Below are 23,430 nucleotides of genomic sequence, written 5' to 3'. Positions count from 1 at the left end.
AGCCCAGGAAAAGCTGAGTCACACGCACAACACTCAGTGAATGTTCCTTGTCACCCTTCCCTCGTGTCTCCAGTGTGGTGGCTGGGGGAAGATGTGGGGGCAATTTGGAAACTTTATAGCCAAGGACATTGTGCATTCATTCAGCAACAACTTCTCGAGCCCAAATGCACCAAGCACGGTGCTGGCTCCGAGGATGGACTGGAGAACGAAAATAATCCCCTTCTCATGGTATTACCTCAGTCTGAAGCTCGGTAGTAAATGGGTAAGCAGGAAGTGTGGTCACAGTGCAAAGCGAAATTAGGTGAGAGGCACAAGGTGTTGGTGGGGAGATCCTTCTCAAGCTTGGATGGTCAGGGGAGCTTTGAGACCGTTTGGCTGATATCTGCAGGAAAAGAAATTGCTGGTTAGGTGACTCATGGGAAAAAAGCTTTCTCAGGAGAGGGCAGGGTCCCCAAGGAGGAGAAGAGCTTGGGGTGGTGAAGAAACCCAGGGAGTCAGGAGAGGGAGGCCAGGTGGGGCTGGAGCCGTGGGCAGGGGCAGATCACACAAGGCTCGGGGCAGAGCTGCAAGGAGGGCTGAGCGGATGTGGGCAACGCCAGGCGGCCAGGGCATGTGGGAGGCGGGGGCCCCGTGGATCGGCAGTGTTAAAAGGTTGTTCGGGCTGCAGTGTGAAGAATAGGAGGGGGCGGGGGCGAGAAGGGAAGCAGAAAAACAAATCAGGGGGCTGCCAGGGTGGTCCATGGTAGATGCTGTCAAACGTGTTAAATCTCGTGCTATGTGCTGAGCCCGGTGTGAAGTCTTTGTGGCAAATACTGATCTGTGAGGTGAGATCCTCTCTCGCAGCCACCGTCCAGACCTCACCCTTACTTTGGCTCTCTGCATGCTGAGCTCACTCTCATCTCTGCTCACAGAGGAATCTAGGCCCTTCCGTGTGTTTTTCTAGCCAGGAAAAGCCCAAGCTGCCTTTCCCATCAGGCAAGTCCTTCCTTCCTGAGCGGCCTGTTTTGCTCATGTCCTTCTTACATAAATCTCCCTGGACCAGAGTTTCTGATTTCCTGAGCACTTCCGGTCTCTGTGGGCCAGCTTCTTTGTGTTCCAATTAATCTCTGGCTGCTCCAGCAACCTCACGCCCTGTTTCGTGGTCCCCACTTTCCATCTCTGCCCTGCTTGCCTACTTATCGGCAACTCGAATGTAGGCCACAGTCACCCTGGTTCTGCCATAGTGTCCAGACCACTCCTTGTCCCGTGGCAGATGGGCAGTGGCCCCTGGTGTCATGAAGGTCTGACCGTTAAGATTCAGCCCACTCCCCTGGGCTCAGAATGTGGGTTCACCCGGGGGGGCTCGGAAAATCAGGAGACTCTCTCCCCCTTGGATACAGACCCTACATCTTATAAGCTCCCTGAAACCAGTTTCTTAAAATAATTCAGAGAGAATGAGAGAGAGACAGAAAGGGCAGTATGTGTGTGTGGGGGGGGGAGTGGTAGAGAATGAGAATCAGGGAATTCTGATCCACAAGTACCCCCAACAAAGTTCCACACGCTGGAATAGTTTCCAGGGCACACAGGAAATATGATAGGAAATATAAGTATATTTCCTATATAAGTCTCACTCTGAAGGACCCTTTTCCGATTGGAAGTTTGGGGTGGTCCTACCACCAGTGGTCTTAACCAGATAATCTGAGCAGAAGATGGGCCTCAATTAGAAAGCTAAAACCATGCGTTCACCTCCCATAGTGACAGCTCTTAACTTATGTTTTCTTCTTTAGCTTTCTGAAGTCCAGTCACCTTGCAGAACTAGAGCCATCTGTTTTTATAGTTCTTGGTTGAGTTATTTTGAATCTACCTCATTATATTCATGCTCATCAGTTGGTCATCATGGACTGCCCTCTGGGTGTTAGTGGAAACTTGACTGTGGTGACTAGGAAGTGGGGGAGCCACATGATGCATAAGAATTTGGAGGCTCACGGTGCATCAGAGCTGGTAAAGCACTCTGAGATCTCCTGATCAGGGTTTTTGGAAATGCATTTGTCAGAATTCCTGGATAAACAAAATCTTATCTGGAGTTCTAATAAGTTCAGCAGAGCAGAGAGGACTTGATCTGGCTCAGTCAGGGGACGGAGGCTCAGTGGCCAGAGGCTTCTTCTCATCCCAGCCGTCCGCTGAGACCTCACTGATTAACACAGGGTTGGAAAACGACAGAGCAGTTCAGTCAGGGAGAGTTACTTGCCCAAGTCACACAGGCCCTTGGAGACTCCTAGTTTAAGGGGGTAACCTGGCCCAGCTACTTGGCCTGAACTAGAGTCTAGCCTTCTGGACTCCTCGCTTAGTGCTCTTTCCTGTATCCTGTATACTGGCTTAAGCAGTGAGTATCTATGGCCTTGGTGTGGAGCCTGTCCAGGAGAGGAAAAGGGAGGGATATTCACTCTGAGATCCTCAGTGGCGTTGCTGAAAACTTAGGCTTGCTATTCCTCCTCCCAGCTAGAATTACTGGCAGAAATGAGTCATGAACTAAGGGTGTTGCTGGGAAGACTCACTCCTTGGGGAGCCTCAGGTGTAAATAGATGGAAAGGGAGTCACGGTGGAGGTGGAACCGGGTCTGGACTTTATTAGGTGGTGGATAGGGAGCCATAGGACGTGGGTGCAAAGAGCCGGCAGACTCCCAGAGCCTACTTGCTACTCCTGTGTTGGAGGTGTTGCCAAGCCTGGCCACATAACAAACAGCCCCCAAATCTCAGTGGCTTACAAAACAAAGGTTTATTTCTTCCTTGTGTTGCAAGTGGGCTGTGCGTTGGCTCTGGTTCTGCTCCACATACTTTCTCATTCTGCAACGTGCCCATTTTATTGTAGCTGAGAAGAGCAAGAGCCTGAGACAGATTGCACAGTGACATTTAAAACTTCTGCTCAGATTTGGCCTAATTCATGTCTGCTCACATCCCACGGGCTAGAACAAGTCACATGGTGGACTCTGACAGTGGGGTAGGGCCTTTGTACTTCACAAGGCAAGGGGAGGGAGGTGTGTTACACACAAGGCTGAGGCTAGTGAGTAATTACAAGTGAATGGAGTCTGCCCCAAAGGGGGCGTGGTGGGGATGGGTGGAACACTTGCAGAGTGACTGCTTATCTCAATGGGACATGGTCTTTGGAGAGAAAGATTTTTCTAAGATCCCTCCAACCTAGCTCTTAAACACATTGAGAAAGTCTGTGTTAAGTCTCCAGAGCCCTGGGTCCCAAGCAATGCCTTGTATTTCTTGCGGAGGAGGATTTGTTTCCCTTTTTCTTTCTCCGAAGAGGACATGCAACTGGTTTGCAGAGGCAGTGCTAGGCATCGCTGGGGGAGCTGCCAGGTTTGGCACCCAGAGAGGCTCAAGGAGCAGAGAGCCACTGACTGACACTGCTTTAAGGAATGGGGTTGGGGGCGGGGGTGGTGTCCCAGCCCTTCAGGAATTGTACGGTTTGTACTTTATGTTGTTGTGACAGATGAAAAATCAAAACTGGAGCTTTTTGAGATACTGGGCCTCCAAACAACTCCACCTTCCCAATGGAAATCAATGAATGCCTCCTTTAATGGAGGTGTTAGTATTTTTCATGGTATTGATTACTATTAAGTCAAGAATTAGGAAATCACTCTGCAGCAGGACTGTTGGAGATTCAGATCTGGGTTACTTGGGAAAGTGCTGCTGCCAACCTTTTTAACAGTCGGCCGCTCCTGGCTCAGCAGAAAGCATCACACCAATCACCTGCCGGTTCCAGGGGGCCTTTGATCAGACAGAGACAGCTACAGACCTCCTCTCCTGGGCCGCTGCCCTCCAGCCTACTCCCTGCAGGAGGTCCCATGGCGGGGAGCACCCACCGCTCCCCCGCACTGCTGTTCTTCCACGGCCTCTGCAGCCCAGGGTCAAAGGGACACTGTTCTCAAGGCTGTGAAGTGAAGAAAACAAGAATCCAGACTAAAGGGGCCTGAGAAGGAGCCAGGAACCCATACCCATTCTTACATTCAAAGGACCTTCTCTGATATAGCCAGAAAGGGAACACACGTGATCGAAGGCATACGTGCCTTCAGCTTGCAGACAAGCCTGTGTTAGGCAATCAGAGAGCCCTGAAGGGTGAGGGAGCTCAGAACAGCCTGTTCACGAAGACCTTTTGTCTGAAGTGGCTCAAGTTTCCATTTTTCCTCCAGACCTTTTATTTTGAAAGATTTCAAACTTATAAACAAGTTGCAAGATCAGTGTAAGGAACACCTGTATGCCCTTCACCTGTGTGTATGGCCTTGTTTTTCTAACACATTTGCCTTATTTTTCTTTCTACCTATACTTATCTCCCAGAAGTCCTTGAGAATTAGTTGTAGCCTTTATGTCCTCCACATACTTCAGCATGTATCTGCTAAGAACAAAGACATTCTCCTGCAGACCCACAACAGACTTATCATACTCAGAAAAATTAACATCAATACAATACTATTATCTACAATCGTTATGCATATTTCCCTGCTGGGCCCAAGGATGTTCTTTATAGCAGGAGTTGGCTACAGGAGCCAAATCCTGCCTGCTGCGTGTTTTCATAAATAAAGTTTTCTTGGAACACAGCCACTCTCAGTCATTTCTGTATTGTTTATGGCTGTTTTTCTGCTATAGCTGCACAGTGGGGTAGTTGGGAGACTGTCTGTCCCACCAAGCTTCAGATATTTTACTACCTGACCCTTTAAGAAAAAGCATGCAAACCCATCTTATTAGCATGTGTGCAATTCAGGATCCAAACAAGGCTCATACTTTGCATACATTTATAATTTTTTTAATGTATAAATAAGCCCTAACTTAGGAACATTCTCTACACACAATGACAAAGGCTCCCTGTTGGAATGTGAGCAGACATGAAGGAGGCCAAGTCTGAACAGAGAGTTTAAATGTGACCGTACAATTTGGCTCAGCCTTTTTGCTCTTCTTGCCGTGGTAAAATGGGCATGCTAGGGAGGGAGAAAGTGCATGGGGCAGATCTGTGGCCCCACACCCTAAGACTTCATGACCTGCTCCCTCCACCCTCATTTCCCATCACTTCCCGGGAAGCCCCGGACTCCGTGGAACTGCCTGATGTAATGACACAAAGTGTGCATGTCCCGTATATGTTTGTTCCTGCAGTTTCCTTTGCCTGGGACCCATCTCCACACTCTGCCCTTAAAGATTTAGTGCAAGCACCACCTCTTGGAAGCCTTCCAGACCTTTCTCCCTTCCCGTTCCCAAGACCCTGTTGCCCACCTGGTTGTCTAAGCTTCTGACACCCACTGGATTTTCCAGTATGGGAGCACTTACCACACTCGTGCTTTGATTCATTTTCTGTTGGTCTCACCCATTAATTTGTGGAGGCCTTGAAGGCAGGGACCAGGTCTTATTCATCTGCGTCTCCTTAGTTCCTAATATAAAGTCCTAAGATGCTCAGTAATTATCGGTTGAATGAGTGGATTCTTAAATGTCTCAAAGGCTTTTCTCTTATTTCCATGCCACCTTATGGCATTTCTGGCCCTCTCTTCCCCTGTCCTTCCTCTCCTAGGACCTGCAATTGGGGTACATACCCTCATGCTTGCTGATTTCAAGTGGCCTTAGAGCATTCTGACACAAGGACTTGTGAAATGACAGAGGATGGACAGAGGAGAGCAGGGCAGACTCCTGAGGCCACAAGGCTGCCAGCTTCCTGCTCTCCACCACTGCTCCGCTGCAGCCAGAAGTCCCATTTCAACCCTTTACCACCTCCACCCCAGGCTACGGCAGTTTCTGATGATGGCTTAGATTGGGGTCCTGGCCACCGCTATGTGGCAGGTCGCATTAGTACCAGACAGAGAGGACACTGAGTATGTTGTCACTATCTAACTTGATCCTCAGAGATACCTGCCAAGAGGGCATTGTCCCCGTGTTCCAGGTGAGGAAACTGAGGCACAGACAAGTTAGTGATATGGTTAGGAAATGTCAGAGCTAGGACAGACTGGGTGATTCCAAAGTCCCCCTCCCTATCCCCTGAAGTTTACCATGCTTTCCTTCAGGAGAGGTGGTGTTCCTGGCACCCCAAGTTTAACCTCGGAAGGAATTTGTTTTCTTAGGTGTTGTTAGAATTTGGGGCCAGGGTCTAGATCAAGTTTGTCTGTTAGAACTTTCTGAGATAATGGAAATGTTCTAGATTTGCTCTGTTCAATTCTGTATCCAGGAGCCACATTGCTCTGTTCAATTCTGTATCCAGGAGCCACATGTCACTTTGAACACTTGAAACGTGGCTAGTGTGACTAATTTTCATTAACATATTTAAATTAAAATAACCACATGTGGCTTGTGTGTACTGTACTGGATGGTACAGAGTGGGATAAATGTTGGCCAGGTGCCTTCAGGGTAAACGTGGGGCTGCCTGGAGACCACTCCTTGAGTTAGCATGGTTTTCATAGAAAAATTGGTGTTCAATTCCATACAACTCAATTAGCAACCAATTTGTTCTGGAATGGGGGACTGCTTCCATTGCCACCACTCTGATGAGCTATGACAGTTTTCGCGTTTTCATTTGAGGCAAACGAGACTTCCAACCCTCAAACGAAGGAAATGCATGGAGCTATGGGGAAGAAGAGAGGGGGACGTGAAGGAGAAGCCCCAAGGGCCCTAAGGGGTGGAGCCAGTATATATTTTCTCCAGTTCTGCTCCCCCATGTGGGATCCTTGCCCGTGATCCTTCCTTCTGGGGATTTGGGAATGCACGGCTGGATTTGGGTTCCCAGCGGGAGTTGACAACAGAGTGTACAGTTTTCCCAGGAATATGCCTGTCCTCTTAGGACCTAGAATGGGGTCCCAGCAGAGAGGCAGGCATGCTGCCTCTTAAGCTGGGTTGTTTGGCTGGAGGCAGGATAGCATAGTGGCCACAAATGTGGGCTTTGGAGCCACACATCCTGGGGTTGAAGCCTATAAGCTCTGTGACCTCTGTGCTCAAGTTTCTCCAACAGTAGAATGGGGTTCATGTCAGTACCTAACTCCTGGGACTCTTGTCAGGTTAAGCAAGCGGGTGTCTCACTCATGGGCAGCACCCAGTAGGTCCTCACTGGTTTGGGTGCTGGTAAAGCTGTGATGTTTCCAGTGTCAGATCAGCATGGCCCTTGATCTTTTAGACTCTGCTCACTCTTTCTTTTTCTTTTTCCTTTCCTTTTTTTTTTTTTTTAAATCTTTTGCACTGACAGTTTCTTGCTTTCAGAACTCAAAATGCTTTTGGGAGCTGTGCAAGAATTTGCTCCCAAATCCTGGGAAAGGATGTCTGTTTTCTCAACTCATCTCATCTCCCTGTCTCTGGGTATTTATAGTTCTGGATAGAAAAGAGTTGCTTTGATTTTTCAGAATAGTTTCCACAAAAGTGTGGTGTTGGAGAGGCAGGGCTATGTAGAGAGAGTTGAACTTGACATTGGAAGGCCTGGGTTTGAATCCCACGTATTAGCTGTAGGACCCACCACCACCCCCCATCTATAAGCTATGTAAATATCCTGAGCCTCAGTTTTCTCAGTTGTGAAATGGACATGGAGTGATAGTTAAAGGAGATAATAACTACAGGTGTACCCAGCCCACCGCCTGCACACGGAAGACACTCTAAGTGCCAGTAAGATCTGAGCATTTAAATCTCTTTTCAGCTTAAATGTTCAAACTCACAGGTTGGAAGCTACTTGGGGCTCCTTGTGGTGGGGCTCCCAGCTGGAGTCTGTCCAGGGGCTTTCTTCAGCGATGCCGTTCAAGGCAGCAGAGCCTCTCTTCCCAGCTCTTGACTGTTCTTCTACCAAGGGGTCTTATTTAGATGACTGGAACTAAGCTTCCAGAAAGAAGAGGCTGCAGGCGGGTCTGAAGATGCACGGTGAGAGCAAAGTCAGGAAGAGCCAAGTGCCCGGACTCAGGGAGGCATGAGGCCAACCTCCACACGCTGACTTGGGGAAGACCAATTTGGACATCCTCCGGTGAACCGAGGGACTCCTCGAGGGTACCTCTGCCAGGTTGGGTGGGGGTCAGGGAGGCAGCTCCTAGGCCTGTGTGTGTGGGTTTCTTGTTTACAGCAGGAAGATTGAAGCAGGAAGCCTCAGAAGAAAGATGGTCCATTGTGGAAAGCAGGGAGAGAGCCAGCACACAGGAAGCATGGGCCCTACCTGCATCGCTGTCTGTGAACTTGAGGACCGCAAGGGACTGCAGGGGACCTAATGAAGCCTCAGCCTGGGGGAGGTGAAGAGAAGGTCAGCTCCTAAGGTCCCGCTTTTGTTTCCTGGAAGACCCAGCATCTAAGGGAGTGGGCCCCACACCTTTGTTTAAAGAGGAATAGTTCATATTATATGATCTCCCTGATATGAGAAAGTGGAGATGCAACGTGGGAGGCTTGGGGGGTAGGAATGGAGGGAGACAAACCATGAGAGACTCTTAATCTCACAAAACAAACTGAGGGTTGCCGGGGGGAGGGGGGTATGGAGAGGGTGGTGGGGTTATGGACATTGGGGAGGGTATGTGCTATGGTGAGTGCTGTGAAGTATGTAAACCTGGCGATTCACAGACCTGTACCCCTGGGGCTAATAATACATTATATGTTTATAAAAAAATAAAAATAAAAAAATGAAAAAAAAGAGGAAGAGTTCAGAGTGCGGCGTGTGGGGGCGCTCAGAGGGCCTGGCCAGAGCCCTGCCCTGCACTTACTCGCTGTGTGACCCTGAGCAGGTCCCTTCACCCCTGTGAGCCACAGATTCCTCAGCAGGACATGGGGGAGACAACACATGCCCCTCCGAAGATTGGTGGCGAGTGTACCTCATTACCCCGTCTTCTCTCCTGACTCCCCCTTTCCACGTAATGGTTCCCCCTTGTTGGCTCCGCCCAGCAGCCGCCTACTCCTCTCCTGCTTGGAATCCCAGGATTTCTGGAGGCAGCGCCTTGTTTCTCTGGAAAAAACCACACCTGTGACCCCTGGATGGCGTTTCGTCTCAGGGTAGGGAGTTGCGTGGGTGAGGCTGCCCGTGGAGGGTAGAGAAAGGGCCTCCTATCAAGAGAAGGTGACTGCGCTCCCACAGAGTCTTGATTTCCTTTCCCCTTCCTTTCCTTTTGCTCTTCACCCCCCTGAAAAAGGCACCCGGCAGTTTCTGAGGCTGCTGTTTCTTCATGGATTTTTAATAAAAGTGATGAATGAACTAAGAATTGATAAGAAAAGGCAAATGGTATTTGGGTTATGCATTGTTCTAGTAAAATGTATTTCTCACTGCAGATCTTAAGTGACTTTTTCGTTAGAATGCCATAATGGGAAGAAAGGTTAAATCGAACGAGTTTTCTGTGGCAGGAGTGTCAACCAGAGGGCCTCTGCAGGACAGGACCCTTGTGCGGCTGAGCTGTAAGCTTTGCCAGCTCCCCAGTGGTCAGAGTCCTGACATCTTGTGCCGACAACTCCTTCCTCCCCGTGGGAAGGCTACAAGAGGGAGTGCGCCCCAAGAAAGGCCTGGCAAGAATGGCCACAGTTCTGCTCCCTGGAGACCTGATCAGCCGTGAGGGCCCAGCAGAATGGTCCCCATCAGAGCTGCCAGTGGTGGCTTGCCTGGGCTGGTGTCCTGTGCAGGGAGCTGGCCTCCGTTTCCTGGACCAGCACACCTGAAAGAGCCTGCAGCCTGAGGAGAGGGTCTGCAGCTGGGCTCCCCGCTGGCTCTAGAAGAGGCTTCTCTCATAGGCAGGATCCAGAGGGCTTGCCCTGGTCTGATGGCCCCCCGGGAGATCTGCTTGTTCCAGACCTCAAAGATATCAGCCCCAACTGGTGAATTACCTATCACAGGAAGGTTATTTTTCTTCTTGAATCTGCCTCGAGGAAGTGTCTTTGTTGTGATTGGAAAAGATCTTGTCCTAACTATTCTGTTCCATTCTATCCCAACCTGTCCCATCCTAGCCCATCCCACGCTATGCTGCACATTTCATTCTGTCCCATTCCCTTCTTCGCTTTAAGTGGTCATGGGGGTGTTCTCAGTTCCAGGTCCTGTTCCAAGTAGTGGGAGCACAAAGATGATCAAGACTCAGTCCTGCCTTTACAAAGTGCCCTCTCTAACAAGAGAAATCAGCAGACAGTTATAGTACGATGCAGACAATAAATGGAGAGGCCAGCTGCCCCTCTTCCCCCAGCAAAGTCACTTCACCATTTACAACCAAGGACCAGAGGCAGTTGGAGGAGAGAATGAGAGTGGGGGTAGTCCAGGAGGGCTTCTTGGAGGTGATTGCCGGGTTGGATTTTCAAAGGGTGGTGGGAGTTTACCAGGCAAAGAGCAGATCTCTAAATTATCACTTAAGTAGAACTTAGTAGGTGCTGGGTCACATTTTACCTATTATAACTCATAACAGCTGGTGAGGGAGGCGCTCACCTCTGTTTTCCTCCAGACAAGGAAGTAGCTGTACACAGGGATACAGCTTAGTAAGTGGTAGAACTAGGGTTCAGACCCAGGCAGGCTGTGCTTTTTTTTTTTTTTTTTAATATATATAGAGAGAGAGCACGAAAGGAGAACGGTCAAGGGGAGAAGCAGACTCCCCGGCGAGCAGAGAGCCCGATGTGGGACTCGATCCTGGGACTCCAGGATCATGACTTGAGCTGAAGGCAGTCGCTTAACCAACTGAGCCACCCTGGCGCCCCAGGCTGTGCTTTAATCACCACGTGTCAGGGCTGTTCCGGCCAGGCCGGCAGGGCATTCCAGACACGGAGATGAAAACCACTGCTATCCTCCATCAGGGGTACAGTCAGCCGGGGGCTCTGGCAGCCACCCATCCTATGGTGCAGGTATAATTCTCTCCATGAAGTAGGTCTCCTTGAGCCAAGCTCTCCACCCTCTTTGTCACAGTGGAGCGACAGGGACCATTGCCATGTTTCCTCCACCCCCAGTGTGCTTTCCTGCCAGGGAAGCTGGGGTAAGTCCAGCAGCTTCTCAGCTGCTGGGGCTCCAGGCCAGGAAACTCTGAGCCCAGGGCTAGGCTTTCCCTCTCTGCTATTTGGGGAGAAGGGTGGGAAATGCCTCGTGGCTCAAGGCCTGATGCACGGTCATTCCTGCCCCTAACTTACCCCAGGCCCAGGGCACACCCAGGCTCCCGCCACAGGGACAAGCACCACATGGGCCCCGAGCCCGGCCTCACCCTCCCTGACACCTTAGACCTATGGCGGGAAGCACCCAGCTGGGGCATTTGCAAGCACTCAGTGACAGGACTTAGCTGTTCTTTTCTTACTTGTCTTTCCCTATTGAGGATCCCTCTGCATTTGTTACAAGGTCTTTTCTCTATTTTAGCATGCCACTAATTATAAGACTCATCACCGATTTAATAAGCATTTCTCAGAGGAAAAAGAAGAAACACTACTACATTAAAAGTACACAGTGATTGTAAGATTTGTCATCATCTCAGAGACATGGAAACGCCAAAAAGAAATGAGCCTCTTAGATGTCAGGGGATGTGGTCTTTTCTAAACATTTTGTGGCTGAGGGGGGACACCTGCAGGGACACCTGCATGGAGAGAGCTTGTCCAACAAGGTGGGGAGTGGCGCTGGCTGGCACCGGTCAGGGCTGGGTCATGGAGGGTCTCATCCGTCCCTCCAGGCCTGCTTCAGCTGCCTTCGGCTTCAACCATCCAGACCCACTTTGGGGATGACAATTCGAGTAGCTCAAAAACACTCACAGCTGAGTTCATTCTGTAGCTGGGTTTGACAAGTGATCAACTCCCACCCGGAGCTGAGAAGCCTGGGGCTCAGTGGGTGGACAAGGACCAGCTGTGATCACCAGGAGCCTCGGCAGTCTTCCTGGCGGTTGGGTGGTGATTGAAGCCGGCTGGGTGGCATGACAGCCCCTTGCCCTCGGAGTCTGGGGACCAGGGCTCTGATCTGGGCCACCTTGGGTGTGTTGCTTTGCTCTCCAGGGCTCCAGATTCCCCTTCTGTACGGTGAGGATGTAAAACAGTCTTAATAGCGGCTGGCAGGTGTCAAGGGCTTTGCATGCATGTGCTGTTTGCTTTTCTACAGGTCTTTCAAGTACTAGTTCATTTCACCCCCGCAACGACTCTGCGAGGTAGTACTGTTCCCATCTCCATTTTTCAGAGGACGAAATGGAGGCACAAGGCAGTTAAACAATTTCCCCCAGTATCCCCCTGTTAGTACATGGCAGAGATTAGAGTTGGCTCCGAGTTCTCTGGGTAAAGGGTCCATCCAAATAACCGTGAGGGTACCAGAGTAGAGCAATAACGATTGTATTAAAAACCAGCGCAACCCCATTACAAATGAAATCTAACATCGAGTTCTAACAATAGAAGTAAGATGGTAGTCTTGTTAGGAGGGAGGCTCAGGGACCCTCCGGTTGGCAGGGGTACCTCTGTTTCCTGAAACAATGTGAAAGCAGCCAGACTGGGCAGTCCCCAAAGGCCATCCAACACCAGTATCCTGGGATTGTCAGGGAAAGACACAGGCTCTGATACCAGGGCCTCCCTGAGATCTGCTGGCTTCCCAGGCAGGCTAATGATATAACACCTCTTCTATCTAATGTTCTTGAAATATTTCTTCAACATTTATTTGTTGGGACCAAGAAGAAATGGATTTTCTTGTAATAAAACCTGTACACCTTTTGCTCTATGTTCTTTAGGCTATAACATGCACTGAACACAACATCTGAACCCATTTGGAACGGTAAGTTACTGCACATTTTTCTGTCGCTCATAACCGGATAGTGTTAGTCACTAATATTTGCTGAAGATAATGGTAGCTTACGTTGACACATCTCAAAGTGTTTCCTGCAAATAGCCCCATGTTCTGCTTTCTCCTTTTGGAATTTCAGATGACTGCTGCTCCCCAGTGCAGGCTGCTGGCAGCTGGCATCGTGCAAAGTTGGGGGCACGGTTTGCCGTGGTGTGGTGCAACTTCCATGTGCAAATTGCAGAAATACTCAACAGAGGTAGCAAGTCAGGACTTGTGTAAATCATAAATTTCTAAAAAGTCAGTGTTAAATGAATTTTTTTATTCAAGGGCACTATCAAGCACACAAATGAGACTGACCCACTTTCCACCAGTCATGTCTATTCTGGAATTGCCCATGGAAACCCAAGTTAACTAGCGTTGTGTTGCTGATGGACTCCAGTGACAGTTTTGCAATCCCTATAGGTGGCAATTCAGGCGACAGTCAGCACTGCCATGTATAGCGCACAGGGTGCGTCTGGCAGAATTCTGGGGGCAAACAACAACGTGGATGGAGTCTCCTAGTTTTACCACCTGCACATACAACTGCATGACCTTGACAGTTGACTTCTTAACCACACAGTGGAATTCCACCTTTACTCCTTCTGTTTACCCTGACTGCATGACTGTGCCTCTACCTCCTTGTATGTCCTTGGGCATCTAATGCCACTCCTTTCCCTGGGTCCCAGTTTTCTCCTTTAAACCCAGAAGTGTTTACACAAAGTGACCTTTCAGGTCTATCAACTCCAGGTGATTGATTCGCTTGGTGAATGATGGTCTGCTGATGTCTAGCATTGACTTACATCTGATCTAAGTTGTAAGACTGCAAGGAAATGAGAGAAGGGAAGCCAGATTAATGTCCAGGTAATCCTGTGTTCTCCCAAACTGTTGCCTTTCCAGTTATATGCTGAAATTCTTTGGAGAAGAGTTCCATCTCTTCAAGAAAGGGTCCACTTGGTCCAAGAGAGGTTCCTCCCATCCAGGGCATTCCAGCTGACCACGGGGCCTAGCCCTTGATCTGCGGCAGTTCTGGCCAAGGCAGGCATACCCTCACAGAAAGCCTTCACTATTGCCTTCTTCTCCAGTAATTCTGTTAAGGAAATAAAGTAAATCTGACAGGATGTATCCTTGGTGGTTGTAACAACATACCACTGAATGAATGGCTTAAAACAACATCAACTTATTCTCTCATAGTTCTGGAGCCCAGAAGTCCAAAACCAAGGTGTTTGATAGGGTCATGCTCCTTCTGGGGGGTTTTAGGGAAGAATCCTTCCTTGATTCTTCTTGGCTTCTGGTGGTTGTTGGCAACTCCTGGTGTTCCCTGTAAGGGCCATCAATCCAGTCTCTGCTCCATCTTCACAAAACAGGCTTTCCTGTGCGTCTCTGCATCTCTGTTTTCTCTTCTTACAAAGACCCATGTCATTGGATTAGGGTCCACTCTAATCCACGGTGACCTCATCTTAACTAAGTATATCTACAAAGACCCTATTTCCAAATAAGGTCACATTCTGAAGTTCTAGATGGACATGAATTTGATGGGGGTGGGGGAGAGAACATTTTTCATCCCAGGAGAGCAGATCATCTGGGCTCCTAGTGCTCAGGTTATCCCTAGTATAATTCTCCTGGGGTCTTTAATGGGTGCCCCTGTAGGTCTGTAGTCTAGAATAGACTTCTTTATTCTCTTTAGAAACTGGAACTGCAGGATGCTTAGTGCCAACCTCCTTTCCCCAGAACTCATTAGAGACCATTGAAATGAGTATGGTCATTCACTGGCAAGTTCTCGCAGTGCCCTGAATTCCTCCGGGACAGGAAATGGGCCTCGTTTGGGTAGCCAAGTGCTTTCTTGCATCCTTTTTGACCATCTTGGGCTTCTGTTCATTTATTTATCCAACAAATAGGTACTGCAAGGCTCCCGCGTCCCAGCCATGCGCTAGCCCTGTATATACTGTGAACTGGGGTGATAATCCAACTGTCGTTTCTGTGGTGGTCTTAGGCTCTAGAGAGGTAGACATATAGATACATAATGAAGCATCAGGCCATGCTAAGGCCTATGAAAAAGAAAACATCACAGGAGGTGCAGGAAGCTGGTGTTTTAGATAGGGGAGGGAGGGCAATCTTCCCCTTGCCCATGCTTGTTCACTACTTAGCAACAGATTAGAGCCCAGACCAGGGGGCTCATACTCCTCATACTCTGAGGAGCCCTGGCCCTCTGACAGCCAGCTGGGACTTCTACCCTGGCCCAGATGCCACCGTTGTTTGCTGGGGCTCAGGCAGAATCTGTTCTGAGCCCAACTGCAGCAATGGGAGTTACCCTTGATGAGGCCATCTAGTGCTTTTAAACCTTTCAAGCCCAGGACAGGATGATAAGGAGGAAAGAGGTTAGGTTCTGATAACAGGTCAGAACGGTTGTATGACCTTTTATAAGTAATTTAGCTTCCCTGAGCTTCAGTATTCCCTTTAGAAAGTGGGGATACTGTTTGCCCGCACTATAGTGAAGATTCAGTGAAATAAAATGTCATAGAGCTGATGCCCTCAGATATTAATTCAATTCCACTCACTTATAAGTAAAGAACCCATGAGATAGCCCCTTTTTGTTGACCAGGGACACTTCTAAAATCTTTTCTTAGCCCATAATGGGTGCTGACTAAAAATCTGTGGATGGACGGGGCAAATGTAGCAGGTGGCCGCCCGCCTTTGAAGCTGCCTGGGCTGTCCCCCACTAGTCTGGCTATCCGGAGTGCATGTGAACTCTGTTCTTTGGCACCAAAAGTGTTCTCTCCCCTGCAACCTTTCTTCCTTGCCGGACTTCCAGGTCTCTGGGAAGCTGGGAAAGGTCTGCCCAAATGTGTTTGGAGATGCAGAAGCTGCCCCTGAATGTCTTGGTCAAGTTTGGAATTAATCTGTTGGAAATTATGGGGTGCAAGGAATTACTTTGCTGACAATAATTGGATTTCCCAAAACGAACAGAGCAGGTTTAAGTCAGAAACCAGAGACCAGGTGAGTGTCATCACGGGGGACATTAACACGCGTTAACGTGTATTTTTCACACACTGACATGTGCCCAGTCCTGGACAACACCATCGAAGTCTGACTCTCCTGGGCACTAGTGGGGGAATTAAGCGGGGGTTTGGGAGGATAAGAACCCTGTTCCTGGCAAATGTTTACACTGTGTCAGGAAAAGGCTCTCAAGTTAAATCTGATAAAAGAGGCCCCAGCAGCCTTCTGGCAGCCAGAGAGGGGCCGGGCCCTTGGCACCTAGATTGGCATGGAGCCAGTGGTGGGTAGAGTGGATGGGGTATAGTCCGTAAGCTCTGCCTTTTGCCCTCCCTCAGGCAGCCAGGACTCCCGTCAGGGTCCTTAGCAGGACCCATCATTCAGAATCTTGGTTCAAATCCTGCTGGTTTCTTAGCATCTTTGAGTCTCGGTTTCCACATCTGTACAATGGCGATAATGATACACATTTCACTGGGTTGTTGGTAGTGTTTAATGTGACCATGAACTCAGAGTGCCTGGGAAGGTGCCTATAAGAGCAGGCTCAAGGATTATGGATTTCCTATGTAAGGATTTCCTATATAAGGAGCCTTCAGGCTCCTTCAGACCAGCCCTTGTGGCTCCACCTCCCTGCCTGCTCCTTCTGGGTTCCTCACCCCACTGCGGGGGGTACCACAGGCTCAGATAAACTCTGTCTGTGACAGGGCCCTGCAGGCCTCAAATCTGGCTGCTCCTGCCTTTCCACAAACACTTCCCCTATATTGGGTGTCTGGGGAATAGATGGCTGTGTCTCAGTCCCGTAAAGAAACCAGCCACACTTTTCACAACATAGCCGCCAAAAGAGTTCCAGTTCCCAAAGTGTGTTCCATGGAACACTAGGTCGGTGTGTACTCTATGGCATAGAGTTCTGTGGATAAATACATTTGAAAATCTTTCTTTTGGAATGACCTAAATACAGGTTCTGTGACACCTTAGAGTAAGAAAGCTGATTTACTTCTAGGGTAACCCCCATGTATTTCGTCATAGAAGTCTTCCCCTCAGACCCCCCCCCTTTTTCCCCCCACATAGGGGCTTCCTGAGCTATTTCAGGTCACAGCACCCCTGAGGCTACCTGGCCCTCCACTTGCTGCAGACTCCGCATCTCTGTGGCCCCCTTTCCTCCTGGGGATGGTAACTCCCCAAACCCAAATGCTCTTGGAAAAGAGACATGGCAGAGGGGGCAGTTAGGATGGCTTTTTGGGGTGGTTTGGGATGGAGGGGAGCAAGCTTACTGGGGAGATATTTAAGGCAGGAATGGGAACCACTGGGGTAGCTGCAGGCCGTAGCTCTAGACATGTTGCTGTCACTTTGAGTGTGTGGTTGCTCCGTCGGGTCCTGCTGGGGATGGAGGACTGAACCTGAGCGCAGGGCAGCAACGGCAGTAGCAGCGGAGGGGTGGTGATCCAAAGAAATCCACTCACCACAGATGGGTTCCATTGGCTTCTCACCAGCAGATCCTTTTGTAGTTACGAAGTGCTGAGCGGGGCCAACAGTACAGAGAGGGAGCGGTAATCAGTGTATAATTACACAGGTCTCAGGCAGCAGAGCTGGGAAGCGTCTGTGCCTCATGCGGCACACTCTCCCGTGCTCCCTTAGGGATGTGCCCAGGCATTTTATAGGAGTGAAATGGATTTCTGGGCCACATTTTCGGCCTCGCAATCAGGGACGTGGTGGGCAACCTTGGCACCCAGCGGTGAGCGATTGCAGCTCAGCAGAAAGTAAAACTTAAAAGGAGGGCTGTTCAGAAGGGCTTGGGAGTGGGCAGCTGGTTAGCACTGTCTCCTGTCGGGCAGGAGCCTGGGGATAGTCGGGCGAGCTTGTGGTGCCCTAGTACTCCCCACATTTCTCCCTTCTGCTCAGGGCCTTCTGTGGCTCTCTCTTCTTCTACCAATTTCAAAGATTGTTCCCATCCTCAAGCTGTCCCTCCTTCCCTGCTGATACCCTCCGGCTCCATCCACACCCCTGGGGCCATGCAGGTGCGGCTTGGAGGGGTAGCATCTTGATTCCAGGAGTGCTTGGCCTGAAGTCCCGGGTCAGGAAGGTGAAGTATACAGGCATGGGGTGACCCTGGCAGGCAGGCAGGTCTGTTCAGGGCCTCAGTCCCCACCCTGGCTGGAACGTAGGAAGAAGACCCCAATCTGGGGATGGGAAGAAGTGCAATCAAAGAAGGGACACCAGGCAGAACTTCAGGGCACCTCACACTGGAGAATCTACCAGAATCCCCTGGAGGGTTTGTGAAAAATGCAGATTTCTGGGCCACAACCCCCAGAGTTCATGGTTCAGTAGTTTTGGAGTGGGATGGGATCCCAGAATTTGCACAGCTAGCAGGTTCCCTGATGCGGCTGATGCTGTTGGTCCTGGGTCAACAGCTTGAGAACTTCTGGTCTAGACTAAACTCATCTGAGTAGGCAGAGCACAGAGCTCATGATACGAGGGAACTGGAGCTGTCCTGGGCTTTGGGATCACTAATGATGCGTGCAGCAGGCTATCTGCCCTGAAGCCCCATCGGATGGGAAAATGCAGCTCCTGGAAAACTGCTGATCTCAGCCTGAAATGGCTTAGGAATGTGGGTGAGGCATTCGTCACTGGGAACGGGGGCAGAGGCCTGTAGCCCGGTGAGGCTGGTACTTGATTATTTAATCAAGAGGGCTCTATCTTCCCTGTGAAAAGCCAACAGAAGAGCCGGGGTGGAAGCTAGAATGTTGGGTCCAGCTGCTACCCAAAGGCAAGTTCTGAGTTAGGGAGACAGGTCTGTCGGCATTGCTCTGTGATTAGCAGGGGTCTCCTCTCCCTCTAGCTCCGTCCACGATAAGCCCCTGCCTGTTGAACTCCTACTGGGAGCCAGGCTCCAGGCTGGGCCGAAAGTGCTAACTTGTATTTAATTCCTACTATGAGGATCCCCGAGGCTGAGTAGCTGGCCCAGGTCTCACAGCCTGTAGGAGGCTGGGCTGGGGTTTGGACGCTCTGCTGTCCATATGCTGTTTTCATTCATTCAATAGTTGGTTACTCATACCTACTCCCTGCCAGGCCCTGTGCCGGGCGTGAGGATGCTGAGACGGGTCGAATGAGTGCCTGCCCTCGAAAGGCTTCTGGCCTCTCTGAGGTGATGGAAACATAAACAGCATGAATACAATATGTCGGTTGCTTCTATGACTATCTGAACGAAGAGTCCTGAGGGCCCGAGTGGGGCTGACTAACTTTCTCAGGGTCCTGGGCTCCTTGCCACAGTCTGGCCCTGGCAGGTGAGTGAGGCAAGTGGCCGCACTTCTCACGTGACGCAGCTCACTTGCCCAGAAACCCCTGAGCACAGGGCAGAGGCCCCAGTTCCTGCCATGGGGGTGGGGAGATCTGAGCTTGCAGAGCCCTGCTGGCTGCATTCTCCTGTTCCTTCTTTTCAGTGAATGCATTTGTAAAAACGTCATTTTCCCTTCTTAAAAGGTCCTATTCCAGGCTAGGAAATAAGCAATCACTGTGGGCGGCTCTCACAGCAACTGTATCTACCAACTTTTCCAAAGCCTTCAGCTTGCTCTCGCCTCACCAGGGGGATGAGCTGTAATGGTCTTCCAGGCAGGCTACTGTAACCTTTAATTCAGAGCGGGAAGAGGTCAGAGGTCTTGGAAATTTCTGGGATTTGGGAATGAGTGTGCTCGCTGGCCCCAGTGAGACGTCGGGCCCTAGCAGCTCAGGGTGGATGGCAAGGTGTGGAGTTTAAAAAGATGAGGCTAAGGTGGGGGTCCTGAAGCCAGCTTGTCCCATTTTCTCCGGGATGGGTCGGGGACCATTCTGTTCTTTGACAGATCTCTGTTGCATAAGGAAAAAAAAAATAATCAAGTTTGGCCCACATACAAATAGACAGCAACTTTATTTAGTTTACATTTCCTCAGAAAGAAATATATAATGTCGAGTTGACCCACTTAAAAATAAGTTTATTCTTTATATAAATAAAATGAACTCATTATAAAGCATTCAAAAAAGAGTTTTAGTATAACTCAGCCTTTTTTTTTTTTTCTTATATGGAGTTTTGTTTTTATATCTATAGTTGGGTCACCCGTTAAAATGTGACTACTTTAGAGAAATGTTTTCTCACCCCCAGGAAAGGTGAGGATTATATATCCTTGCTGTACAGTGTTCACTCCCACCAAGGTGTTTATTGCCATTCAAGACAATTAAATCTGTATTAGGACAGCTGTTTGCTGCTTTGTCTGACTCCTCCAGACCTTGTGTTGGAAGGCGGCAGCCAGTAGCCCCATGTGGCTATTTACATTTAAATTAGGTGAAATTGAATCAAATTAAAAATTTAGCTCCTCCATTGCATTACCTACACTGCGAGTGCCCAGAAGCCACCTATGGCAGGTGGCTACTGTCTTGCACAGCACAAATATAGAGCATTTCTGTCGTAGAAAGTTGTTCTGAACAGCACTGTTCTAGACCATTCACTCCCTTGTATAAGACTCCCAGGGTTCAGTCATGAGTCACCAAGTATCCTTGGTGTGCACCTAGAATCTCAGAATCTAGTGGAACTTTAGGAATGCCTTATTTCTAAATTCTGGCCAATGGCAGCGGGGTGGGCATGGTCAGGGGGATAAGTGGCAGGGAGAGAAAAGGAATCAGAGGGAGGGCGCAGGAGAAGGGCTTTCAGAAGAGCCATGTGGGGCTGATAAGAGAATTGCTTGTGGATTGTTTAGTTCCGTGCCCACATGGCACAAGCGTTGGTCAAGGACCCCCAACAGCAGAATGCCAGAGGTCAGCATGTCCATTTGGAAAGCCGTGAGAACTGGACTGCCTTGAGGGCCTTAAGGGTCCTCACATCTTCCTAAGCATGTTGGCCCTGGGGAAACAGGTACCATCGACTAACCCAGGAGACTGGTATCCAAGGAGGTCTAAATCCTGTCACATGTTCCAGACACTGCACTCAGTGCTAGCACCTGGGCTCGGACCACCTGTGCTACTCCCCCAAGGAGCTGAGTGACAATGAACACTCACTGCTTCCGTGTCTTTCCTACGGGATCCAATGGTTGGTAACCCTGCAATGTTGGCCAAATCCCTGCTGCCCAGGACCACCCCGAGAGTCCTGCCCTGTATTACGTGAGCCTTCCTCTTCCCTAGCTAACTTCTGGGTTTTTTGAGAAGGTAAATCAGGCTGGATAGGTTGACTTTGATTCTTTGATTGACTTTGATCTTGACTTTGATTCCCCACCATACTTTGGCGTTGACTAAATAAGGAAAGAGGCGAGTCCTCAAGATATTTGGGTGGGCTAAGCTTTTCTAGAAGGTGAGGGTAGGGGAGGGCTGATGCTTGGGATCCCAGCCCAGCCACTAGGAGTGTAGCCAGAACAGTTCAAAGAAGCTGGTCACCTGGAAAGCAGCAGACAAAATAAACATTACCTGTGTGCAATGCGGAGAAGAAACTGGGAATAATGAGGAAGAGTTGTAGGTCAGAAAAATTGACCAGTAGATAGCAAACAGGAAGGTCAAGGACAGATTGAAGCATGGAGAAGAGATCTGGAGGGCCAAGTTGTAACTAAGGACTGGGATCACATATTCCATGTAGATGCAAGGAGCCCCTTTGAGAAGCTCAAGCATGTGGGTGGGACAGAGTGGCCCCATGTGCAGTGTTTGACACTGATGCAGAGGAAGATGCCTAGGAAAGCCAACCAAACCTTTTAGGTCATCTGCCATACCAATTAGAATAGGTTCAGCAGCAAGTTGGCCGAAAACCTGGTATAACAGTGGCTTAAGCAGGACAGAAGTGTCCCTCCCACATTTAAGAAGTATAGAGTTAAGTGGTCTGGGGCTGGCCCAGTTCTCCCAGTGTCAGGGGCCTGGGCTGGTTTTAGCTTCTTGCTATCATCCTCAACAAGAGCCTTCCAATCTGTGGTACAAATGGCTGTTCCAGCTCCAACCATTACGTGTGTGTCCTAGCCAGGAGGAAGAAGGAAGGAGGAGAAGGGCACCTTGTTTCCCTTGAAGGACAATTCCTGGAAGTTACACATACTGCTTCCTCCTACACCCTTTGGTCCAGAATATAGTCACATGTCCTAGCTTTAAGGGAAGCTGGGAAATGTAGTCTGTTTTCTGTGTAGCCATGTGCCCAGCCATAACTTGGGTGTTGCTACTAATGGAATGCATTAGTATGAGTGAGAGTATGGACGGAGCATCCATTGCCTACCAGGGAAAACACCCATTGTGATCAGCATAGAAGATTTTGTACGTGCATTAAATCTTCTGCTCACAGCACAGAGATCTATTTATTGAATTTACAGGTCCTGCCTTGGCTAGGAGACTTGTAGCAGGCAACAGTGTAGTTTGCTGTGCTGGGAAAAGTGATGATGTTGTATAGGTGTTCACTCTTGTGTGCCTGACACTTGTGACTCAAACTTGTTTGGATGTGCAGAGTCATTGATGGAGGGGAGTGATGGTTTGGGGACATGGCTCCAAGGCCTTCAGAGGCTCTCCTTCTGACCCGTGGGGAGGTCCCTGGCCCAGGGACCCCAGGAGGAGGCTGCAGAGAGGTTCCTGTGAGCAGAGCGGCAGGGATGAGAGGATGAGCTGGGACTAGAGTCTGTGTGGGATGAATTCGTCTTCGATCTCAGTGCTCTCCCACATGGGTGCTGGAGATCTCAGTGATCTCCCACATGGGTGCTGGAGAGATGATTCCCTGTGGCCTGGGATGCCAGGGTCTGCCTCTACTCCCTGGACACCTGCCTCCTGCAACCCCGTGGGGGTGGGCCACAGGGACTGTGGGTAAGAACAAGGTTAATTGGGAATGCCGGCTTGTGTCCTCTTTTGCAGCTGAGCCTTCAAACGCGCAGCCTCACAGCCTGTGCTGCCTTTGGGAAACCATTGACTAGGTGCTCACAGTGACACAGAGTGATTTGTAATGAGGGCGAATTCAGAGACTCTGCAATATAGGAAATGGAAAAGGTCTGTCTTGGGATCCCAGCACCATGGGGCTGGGCTGTTCGGGAATCCCCAAGTCCTTCCCACCCAGGGAGTGTGGAACTCAGCGTCACAAGAAAGGGCCTGGAGTCCTGGCTCAGTCACCTTCTCCGTGAGGGACTTGGGGGTATTTGAGGCAGAGGGAAGAGCACAGGCAGATGCCTGTGGCTATGAGCGAACACGGTGTATCCCAGGAATGGCAGACAGAGCTTGAGTGGCATGCTGGGGGATTTGGACTTTCTTTGGAGGGCGATGGGGAGCTGCTAGAGAATGGACTGTAGGCTGGGGAAGGATAGAATGGGATCTGTGTCCGTACTGCCGCCATGGTTGCAGGGTGGAGGGACGATGGGCTAGAGGGCTGTGCATGGATGCTGGCAGGCCTACGGGAACCCCAGTAGTCCTGGTAGCAGGGGCTGGAGGGCTCGCTTGTCCCAGCAGCCTTTTGTGTTCCGTAGAGAGGCTTTGCCTTAACTCTTCCTGCCTTTTCAAGCAGGTATTAGAAGGAAGCGTCCCCGAAGCGTGGGATGACAGGGATTGCCTCCCTTTGTTTGTGGAGGAGGTGGAAAGCCTGGCCGCTTCGCAGAGGCCTGAGCTGTGGGCACCTCCAGAGGCTGCTGGGGAGCGCCGCCCTGAGTGCCCTGTCCCCCGGGCCTCATTATCTGCAGCCGGCTTGGAGTGCTCTTTGCATCACTTACCGTCTGGGACCTTGCCTGAGCCTAAAATTGCACAAAGTAGGCCATGAGCTCCTCTGTGGCT

At 50.0% G+C, this 23,430-nt stretch overlaps 1 protein-coding gene and 1 long non-coding RNA gene across 2 annotated transcripts in view; one reads left to right on the top strand and one right to left on the bottom strand.

Moving 5' to 3' along the window:
• The window catches only part of GALNT18 (polypeptide N-acetylgalactosaminyltransferase 18), a 350,227-nt gene that overhangs the window by 46,714 nt on the left and 280,083 nt on the right, over nt 1-23,430 (top strand). The gene's annotated exons all lie outside the window — the stretch shown is intronic.
• LOC125078532 (uncharacterized) lies at nt 246-6,190 on the bottom strand. The gene is made up of 3 exons (XR_007120920.1): nt 6,014-6,190; nt 5,304-5,404; nt 246-382 (listed from the first exon to the last, which is right to left on the bottom strand). It is a non-coding gene; the product is annotated as an uncharacterized LOC125078532 (long non-coding RNA).

Source organism: Lutra lutra, chromosome 10 (genome assembly GCF_902655055.1).
Source record: "Lutra lutra chromosome 10, mLutLut1.2, whole genome shotgun sequence".
NCBI lineage: Eukaryota > Metazoa > Chordata > Mammalia > Carnivora > Mustelidae > Lutra > Lutra lutra.
The sequence above is the reverse complement of the archived record's forward strand: the minus strand, read 5'-3'. Positions and strand labels throughout refer to the sequence as shown.